Below are 9,437 nucleotides of genomic sequence, written 5' to 3' on the forward strand. Positions count from 1 at the left end.
ACTTTAAAAAGGTATTGGATAAATTCAGGAATGACCTGTGTATCAATACTTATTGCTCTTGATGTTACTTTTGGGTTAGGGACATAAGGCCTTCAAATGTCAGTTTCAGGCTAACAGTGATGCAAGAAGAATATTGCATTTCCTGCTTGCAAAAGACCTCAGAGGTGCAGGCTGACCCTTCTGAGAAACAAAATTTTGGCCCAAGATGAGCCTTGACCTGAACCAAAAGGGAAGTTCTTAGAAGACCAACATTGTTGAAGACCCAGCAATAATATTTTGCAGTTTGCTGTAGTACAATTTGATATGCTGTGTTCATAATATCTCTTTATTATCTTATCCATGGTACTTATATTTTTGTAATTACTTCATTTCATTTTATCTTAGATATTTTAACTGACATAGAACTCTGCTTTTCCAGTAATCTGGAAATAAGAAAATATCCAGCACAGAATCTGGACTTGCTCCAGATTATGTTTTTGTAATGGTTTCCAGTAAAGATTTATAACAAAACTACTGCTGTGGTGACTGGGGGGGGGCAACATATTCACTTAAAATTACTTGAGTACCAGAGAAAGCGAACAGCCATTTGTAAAACCATGCTAATTATACCGGTCAAACAAGAATAACTGCTTTCAGCTTTGTGTTCACAGATCTTTTGGCACTGAGGATTAAATTCACTTCTAATGACATTTTTCCCAAATCATAAACCTTGACATAGACAAAGATACATATTTATGCTTTTTTCCTTTTCTTCATTCCTATTAGCCTCCTATCTCTGATAGACACCTCCAAGATAGACACCCAAATTTACCAGCATGTCAAAAACAAGCTATTCTGTTTCTATGGCATAAAGCTTCTTCTTCTTTCCATATTCATGCACCTGCATTAGTACTAATATACATATTCTATCTCTTCTATTTGAATAAGCCCAGATTAAAATATCATTTACCAATTGAAAATAGGACAGTCCTTTACTGATTTCTTTCCTGCCTGATAGAGGAATGTTGGGGGCTGTCTGAAAAATTATTGCATTATTTTCTAGTAACTTTTGAGGAACCTCTTAGAGCCAATTTTTGCATTATTTTTATTCATATATAGATAATAAATATTATATATCATCAACAGGCTGTGGATAGTAATATGTTTCAGTTTAAAAATCCTCAACTATGTCTATTAAGGATACTGCATTTTTGCTTAAAAAAGGCTGATACAATTGGTGGTTTAGGCATTAGAATATTGCTTTGGAAACTCAGCTTGACATCCATGCTCAGATATGGAGGCTCACTGAATAATTTGGTAATAGGTACTTTCTCTCAGCTCAGTCTTCACAAGTTCTTTGAAGACTCCAGGAAAATGAAACAACACTTGAAGTAGAAAGTGTTGTTTATATCATCTTGGCCTCCGGGAAGAAACCAACCAAAAACTGTTTGTGCTTGGGATTTATGTTCTCATCTAAATTCTCCAAAGTACTAAAATGATGCAGTTATCAAGTCTCTTATCTATTCTGCCTCTCAACTTCCTAATCTTCTTTCCCTCAGGCAGAGGTGAAGGGAATGATATGGTATCCTATGTAGGGATATACAGAAAATTGTTTCAATTCAGCAATTGCAAGCAAACCATCTGGACTTAGTAAAGGCATAGACTGGCACAAAGTTACCTTGTAAGTCTTGCAACTCTCTTAATAGTTCATCAATGATATAAACATATGTATGTATACAATACACACTATGTTTTGGTAGGTTTTTAAAAGATCACATTACAAATATCACAGCATGGGGAATAAAACTGCCCTGATCCAGAAACAGTGGTTCATTCCACTGTAGTATATTCCTTGGTCCTTTCAGTTAATGTATGGCTGTAAGAACATATTTAGATAAAGCTTTGATCATATTTCTTCATATGACATCCAGTGGTGGAATGGGTGTGGTTTGGTGGGCATGGCAGGGGAAGGATACTATAAAATCTCCAGGCAGATGTGGTATTTGCTAGTTCTTTGAACTACTCAAAATTTCCACTACCAGTTCTCCAGAACAGGTCAGAACCTGCTGAAGTATGATTATAGAAGCCCAGACCAGCACAATACCACTGAGAAAGAAAAACAAGAAATCCAAGAAGAAACCAGCATGGCTGCACAAAGATCTCTCTGGCAAATTGAAAGAAAAAAAGGATAAGTACAAAAAATGGAAAGAAGGACATACAACTAAGGCAGAATATCAGCAGATAGCCAGAATTTGCAAAGACGAAGTCAGGATAGCAAAGGCTCAGAATGAACAAAGACTTGCAACAAAAGTCAAAGATAATAAAAAAAGTTTCTTCCAACATATAAATAACAAGAAAAAAATCAAGGAAACAGTCGGTCCACCAAACAGAGAAGACAGCAAGGAAGTAACAAGCAGAAAGCAGAACTGCTTAACTCATTCGTTGCATCCGTCTTCACGCAAAAAGAAACTATAGATCAACCCACCAAAAACATAACTGTAAAAGACAGACCAGAAATAAAAGTTAAAATAAGCAAAAAAAATAGTAAGAGAACATCTGTCTGATCTTGATGAAAACAAACTACCAGAGCCTGATAGATTACATCCCAGGGATTTAAAGGAGCTGGCAGAGGTCATCTCAGAACCACTGCACCATATCTTTAAAAAATCCTGGAGCACCAGGGAACTACCAGAGGACTGGAAAAGAGCTGATGTGGTTCCCATCTTCAAAAAAGGAAAAAAAAAAACAGACCCAGGAAACTATAGACCAATCAGCCTAACATCAATACCCGGGAAGATACTGGAAAAGATAATAAAAAAACAGATCTGCCAACATTTAGAAACAAGTAAAGTAATAACTAGCAGTCAGCATGGATTTGTTAAGAACAGATCATGCCAAACCAATCTTATTTCATTCTTCAATACAGTGACTCTGTAACCATATGTATGTCTTAACGAAAGAAAATAATATTATTTATTGTCACTTTGATTAATTTTAATAAAGGCAGCTTTGGTGGGAGATCCGATTATTGGTCTTTGATTAATAAGTTCACACCTAGTTCTCTTATTACTTGACAAAATAATATCCCTCATATGGAACAAAAGTATTTCTAAGTAGGCAAGTTATAAAAAATAAAATGGATATCTATTGAGCTAACAAGGAAAACTGATCTAAAAGGACGAAAACTGTTCTGAAGGAACAATTTGATTAAAGGGGCGTCTGATTGCCTCATTTTCCACATTAATACAGTTTTACCACATATACAAGGGATATAAATTTAACAAAAAATAGCAAATTTCACAAGAACCTCTTTATTAATGTTACATTTTTTTATGTGCTGCCATATAGTATCAAGCTAGAAAAAAAGTGTAATAGATAGCACCACCACTAGATGGATTCACAACTGGCTGGCAAACTGTACTCAACGAGTAGTCCTTAATGGGTCTAAGTCTACATGGAGGGAAGTAAGCAGTGGGGTGCTACAAGGTTCTGTCTTAGGCCCAGTACTCTTCAATATCTTCATTAACGACTTAGATGACGGAATAGAAAGGGAACTTACCACATTTGCAGATGATACTAAGCTGGCAGGAATAGCTAACACCCAAGAAGATAGACTCAAGATCCAGATGGATCTTGACAGATTTGAACACTGGGCTGTATCTAACAAAATGAAATTCAATGTAGAGAAAAGTAAAGTCCTACACTTAGGCAAGGAAAACCAAAAGTACACATATAGACTGGGTGAAACCAGGCTCAATAGCAGTAACTGTGAGAGGGATCTTGGAGTCCTAGTGGACAACCAGCTAAATATGAACCAGCAGTGTGCAGCAGCAGCCAAAAAAGCTAATGCAATCCTAAGTTGTATTAACAGAGAGATACAATCAAGATCAAGGGAAATACTAATACCACTCTATAAAGCCTTAGTAAGATCACACCTAGAGTACTGCATCCAGTTTTGTTCACCACATTATAAAGAAGATATTGAGACTCTAGAAAAAGCACAGAGAAGAGAAACCAGGATGATTAGGGGACTGAAGGCTAAAACATACAATGAAAGGTTGCAGGAACTGGGCTTGGTTGGTCTAGTAAAGAGCAGGACCAGGGGAGACATGATAGCAGCCTTCCAATATTTGAGGGGCTGCCACAGGGAGGAAGGGATCAAGCTATTTTCTAAAGCTCCTGTAGGCCAGACAAGGAATAATGGATGGAAACTAAACAAGGAGAGATTTAACCTGGAAATAAGGAGAAACTTTCTGACAGTGAGAACAATCAACCAATGGAACAGCTTGCTCTCGGAAGTTGTGGGAGCCCCATCATTTGAGACTTTTTATTTATTTATTTATTTATTTGATTTGCCAATTGTTTACAAGATAATAAGTATAAGTGTATACATAGTTGTGAATACATGAAATGGGTACATATAAGAAAAATAAAAGAAGAATAAGAGAAACAATAGGACAGGGACGGTAGGCAGGTTGGTGCGCTTATGCACGCCCCCTACAGACCTCTTAGGAAAGGGGTGAGGTCAATAGTAGACAGTCTAAGGTTAAAGTTTTTGGGGTTTGGGGAAGAAACTACAGAGTCGGGTAGAGTATTCCAGACATTGACCACTCTATTGCTGAAGTCGTATTTCCTGCAATCAAGTTTGGTGCGGTTAACTTTGAGTTTGTATCTATTGTGTGCTCTTGTGTTGTTATGGTTGAAGCTGAAGTATTCATTGACAGGTAGGACATTGCAATGTATGATTTTATATACCATACTTAAATCAGACTGAAGACGGCGTAATTCAAGGTTTTCTAGTGCTCAATTGGTCTAGCAAATGTACTCGAATACAGCTCATCAGTCTGGAACCCACATTACGTATCTGATATTAGCACAATTGAGAAAGTACAGAAATATTTCACAAGAAGAGTTCTCCACTCCTCTACTCATTGTAGAATACCTTATGCCACCAGACTTGAAATTCTAGAACTAGGGGGCGTGCATAAGCGCACCAACGTGCCTACCGTCCCTGTCCTATTGTTTCTCTTATTCTTCTTTTATTTTTCTTATATGTACCCATTTCATGTATTCACAACTAGCAAATGTTTTGTATGCTCTAGTTAGTAGTGTTTTCAAGAAGAGATTGGACTGCCATTTGTCAGAAATGATGTAGGGTCTCCCGCTTGGGCAGAGGGTTGGATTAGATGACCTATAGGGTCCCTTCCAACTCTGATTATCTGTTATCTGTTATCTGATAGAAAATTAATATCTCTTTAGAAATCCTTAGTAAGGCAACAACTGGAGTGCTGCATCTAGTTATGGTCATCACATTACAAAAAAGATGTTGAGATTTTGGAAAAAGTACAAAGAATAGCAACTAAGATGATTAAAGGCCTGGAGACAAAAACATATAAAGAATGGTTGCAGGAATTGGGTATGGCCAGTCTAGAGAAAAGAAGGACTGTGGGTGAATGATAGCAGTATTCCAGTATTTGAGAGGCTGAGAGGATCAACTTGTTTTCCAAAGCACCAGAAGGGCAAGGCAAGAAACAATGGATGGAAACTAATCATGAAGAGAAACAACCTGGAAATAAGGAGAAACTTCCTAACAGTGATTTCCTGGAAACAATTAACCAATGGGACAGTTTGCCTTCAGAAGTTGTAGGCACTTCATCACTGGAGGTTTTTAAGAAAAGACTGGACAGTCATCTATCTCAAATGGTATAGAATCTCCTGCTTGAGTAGGGGATTGGTCTAGAAGATCTCCAACATCCTTTCCAGCTCTACTCTGATTGATTTCTTGGAAACATGTGGCTTTGGGTTAAGCTGGGAAACTGAAGAGCATCACCCCCAAAAGCATTAGAGATAACTTTTATACTGTTGCCAAGAAAACTGAATGGATATGACCATGAAGTCACCAGGAGTCAAGCTGAACTCCAAGGAAGCCTTATCTTACTTACATACTGTAGTTGCTAACATGGCTATCTTTGAGGATTATTAATTAGAATGCAGTCCGATATCCATTATGCAATGTCATCTTTTCTTCTGTGGAATAAATCAGGTCTTTTCCAGGCAATCAGGAAATACAGGATCTGCTTTTCTTTGGTGCAATTTCATCTCTTATGATAGGGATGTTTTTACTCGAGTAGTAACCAAGATTAATAAACAAAAGTCAAAGATGTTAATAAAAATATGAAGATTTAAGACTAAACAGAACTGATGAATAAAACAGATTTTAAGATTGAGAAAAAGGTAAAATATTAATATGAAATGTGCGTTATTTCAAAACAAATGTTTTAAGACATGGAATGAAGCTACAAAAGATGGACAAAGTACAACTGTCACTGTTGGGGAAAATTTCTATGATTAAGATTAATATTTTACCCAGAGTGTTATTTTTGTTTCAGACAAAATTGGTTTTGACAACTGACACACTATTTAAGTTGGCAGAAGGTATGTCTAAATTTGTATGACAAGGAAAATAAAAACTCCATGATTAAAGTATAAGTTACAATATGTGAAGGTATGAGGAAGATTGGGTTTACTAGATTTGAAATTATACATTAGTGTTGTCTGTTTAATTTTTATGAAATTTTTATGTTGAGGGATCCTTGGAACTCTCTGAGCTTGGTTGCTTTCTTGAAGACATTACTCAAAGTAGGTAACATTCCAACACTTTGTGCAACAATGAAATGGTTGGTGAAAATGATAGAACATGGAGAGATTGATAATTCAAACATCTTTGATTAGAGAAAAAAAAACAATATCTACATTTATGATTGACTGGAAACTTCATATAGACTTTTTGCATGAAACAGAAAAAATGCATTTAGGGTTTGTAATTTAAGGACTAGAGAAAAAAACTTGGGTAACAGAAAAAAAGTAAACTTTCTTTTGTAATCATAGAGCAAGAGATAATTTTTGTCGTATTTATATTGACTGCAAAGAAAAGTGGATTGCTTGCTCGCTTCTGCTTTTTATAGTTTGTGTTAATTTTTAGGTGTTTTATAAAAGTTTAATAAAATAATTATTTAATAAAAAAGTTTTAAAAATGCAACGATATAAAGTAGAGTAATCTTGTCACTTTCCAATGGGAAATCACAACCACAGCACATGTTTTACAATTAGCAACTGCTTCACTTAGCTGTGGATTTATCCGTAAATTAGTGTCTTTAAGTGAGGACTATATGGTAATAGTCATGGTCAGATCTGGATATGGTGATGTCACTCAGCCCATTCAAGAGCATTATACTGTATCCATGAAAATATTTCTTTTCTCTTTTTTGCATTTGAAAAATGTTGAAAGTGCAATTTAAAGCAAAATCTCTTTCAGCAAAAAAAAAAAAAAAAAAAATATGCCGGATGATTTTTTGGGGAAAGATGATTATATTAATTGAATTTTTTTCTTCCTGTTTTAAGCAAGGCTGTCAAAGGGGAAATAATATTTTGTGGATTGTAAACACCAAGTGTGACCCAGTTTAAAATAAGCCAAACATTCTAGGTAGCAAATTGGTGTATTTTCAGTACTTTATATAACTAAATCCTATTGTTTATTAAATAGGATCTGGATTTATATTTACATTTCAGGATTTGGAAAAAGTACACCTGGGTGTTGCATGCTTCAAATTAGCTTTTGAAGGCTTTACACTTTGGTGTGTGCATCTTTTGTTTGCTGTAATTACTGTTTCATAAGCATGCCAACACAATTAGTTAAATTCCTGGGACTCTGCTAGCACCAGCTTTCAAGGCAATGATGGCTTTTATTTTTAAACAAAACAGGATAAATCACTAATTTTAGTAACTATTGTCAGTTTTGCCTATGTCAGTGTTTCTGGGACAGCTTGTAGAGATGTCAGGAGTGCATATTTGGCTTCAAAAAGTGACAAAAACAGATACCCTGACAGATGCAAAGAACATCTTTTGTTCATTATGGAAATAACTTGTATCCTTCTGAAGGAAGAGAATTACAGTGCAAAGGAAGGAAAGACATAAAAGGCTCATTGGCTAACATATGCAAAGTCTTCTCTTGGCTGGACAGACAATCTCAGAATTTACACTGGTGGAATTATATGGACCAATCAGACAAAAAAAACGCTCTACAAAAAACCCCACCTCTACTTTGAGTGTTCTATCCTAGCACAACACAATACAAATCACATCAAACAACACCACACATATAACATAACATAGCATAGCATAGCATAGCATAGCATAAACAACATTTCCATGGTGAGCCAAGTGATGCTGTAGCTGCTCTTTTGCAGTGCCTGGAGGCTGTAAAGGTCTGGATGTGGGTAACAGGTTTCAGCTGAATTCTGCTAGGTGTTGTGAACTAAAGAAATGTAATTAATAAAGATTCATTTGCATAGCAGGATCGTAATCCTGCACTTCCTATTGGCCCATATAATGGCAAGTTATGATTGGTTAATTCCTATCAATCTGACTGGCTGTTGGCGGGCCGAGTCCCATTGGATGAGGTTCAAACCCTATAACAACATCCATTGGTCATCCGGATAGCAGTTCACTCTATAAAAGGGCGGCCGCTATCCGGGGTTTTTTGTCTCTGTTATCATGCTGTAAATAAAGAGCTAAAGTTCACGTGAAGCAGTCTCGTCTCCGTTTCTAAGCCCATGCCTCATACTTATCACTGGCGACGAGGATGGGATTCGGAGACAATAGAGCTGGCTAAACCCCACAGAGCACCAATCAAGCACATGGCTGAGAGCGCACCTACATCGGCAGGATGTCTGGTGGCGGTACACCACCCGCTCCTTTTAACCCAGACAAAGAAGACTGGGAGTCGTATATGGATCGTTTCCAGATATTCTTGGAAACCAACAATTTAGAGGACGTTTCCACCAGCAAGAAAAGAGCAGTGTTTCTGACTTACTGCGGGCCTGCCATATTCCGGGTGGCTAAAGCACTCGCAAAACCAGCTGAAGTAAAAGAAATGGGTTGGGACACCCTCACACCCCTCCTTCGGGCTCATTATGCATCCACTGCATCAACACTGGCCCGAAGACGCGAATATTACCAGAAGGACCAACAGAAAAACCATAGCTGCCCAGTTCTGGGATTAGATGCACGACACGGGCGCAGAAGGCCTATGGAGAAAGACAACGTCAGCTTTCCAAAGGCCGTCACCTATGCTACTGCAGCAGAAGAAACCAGGAAGTCGGCTGCTCGAAGGCGCCGCAACCACGCACCGCTTCGTCAACTCGCCCGTGACACTTCACCGGGTTTAGAAAAGTTTCCGGCAACAAAGAATCGCAAGCCGGAGAGCAATGAAGAAGTCATCAGGATTCTGGGCAATCAAAGTCCACGAACTCTAAGGACTCCGCACAAATGCAAATTCCGCTACGCACTCTGCCAAAGTTGCGGAGCCAACCATAAGAGAAGCAATTGCAAATTCCGCTACGCACTCTGCCACGCCTGTGGGAAGAGAGGCCACATCGCACGGGCCTGCAGAAGCAAGA

Source organism: Notechis scutatus, chromosome 4, assembly GCF_049901735.1.
Source record: "Notechis scutatus isolate UNSWTSFEM ecotype Mainland chromosome 4, rNotScu1.2, whole genome shotgun sequence".
NCBI lineage: Eukaryota > Metazoa > Chordata > Lepidosauria > Squamata > Elapidae > Notechis > Notechis scutatus.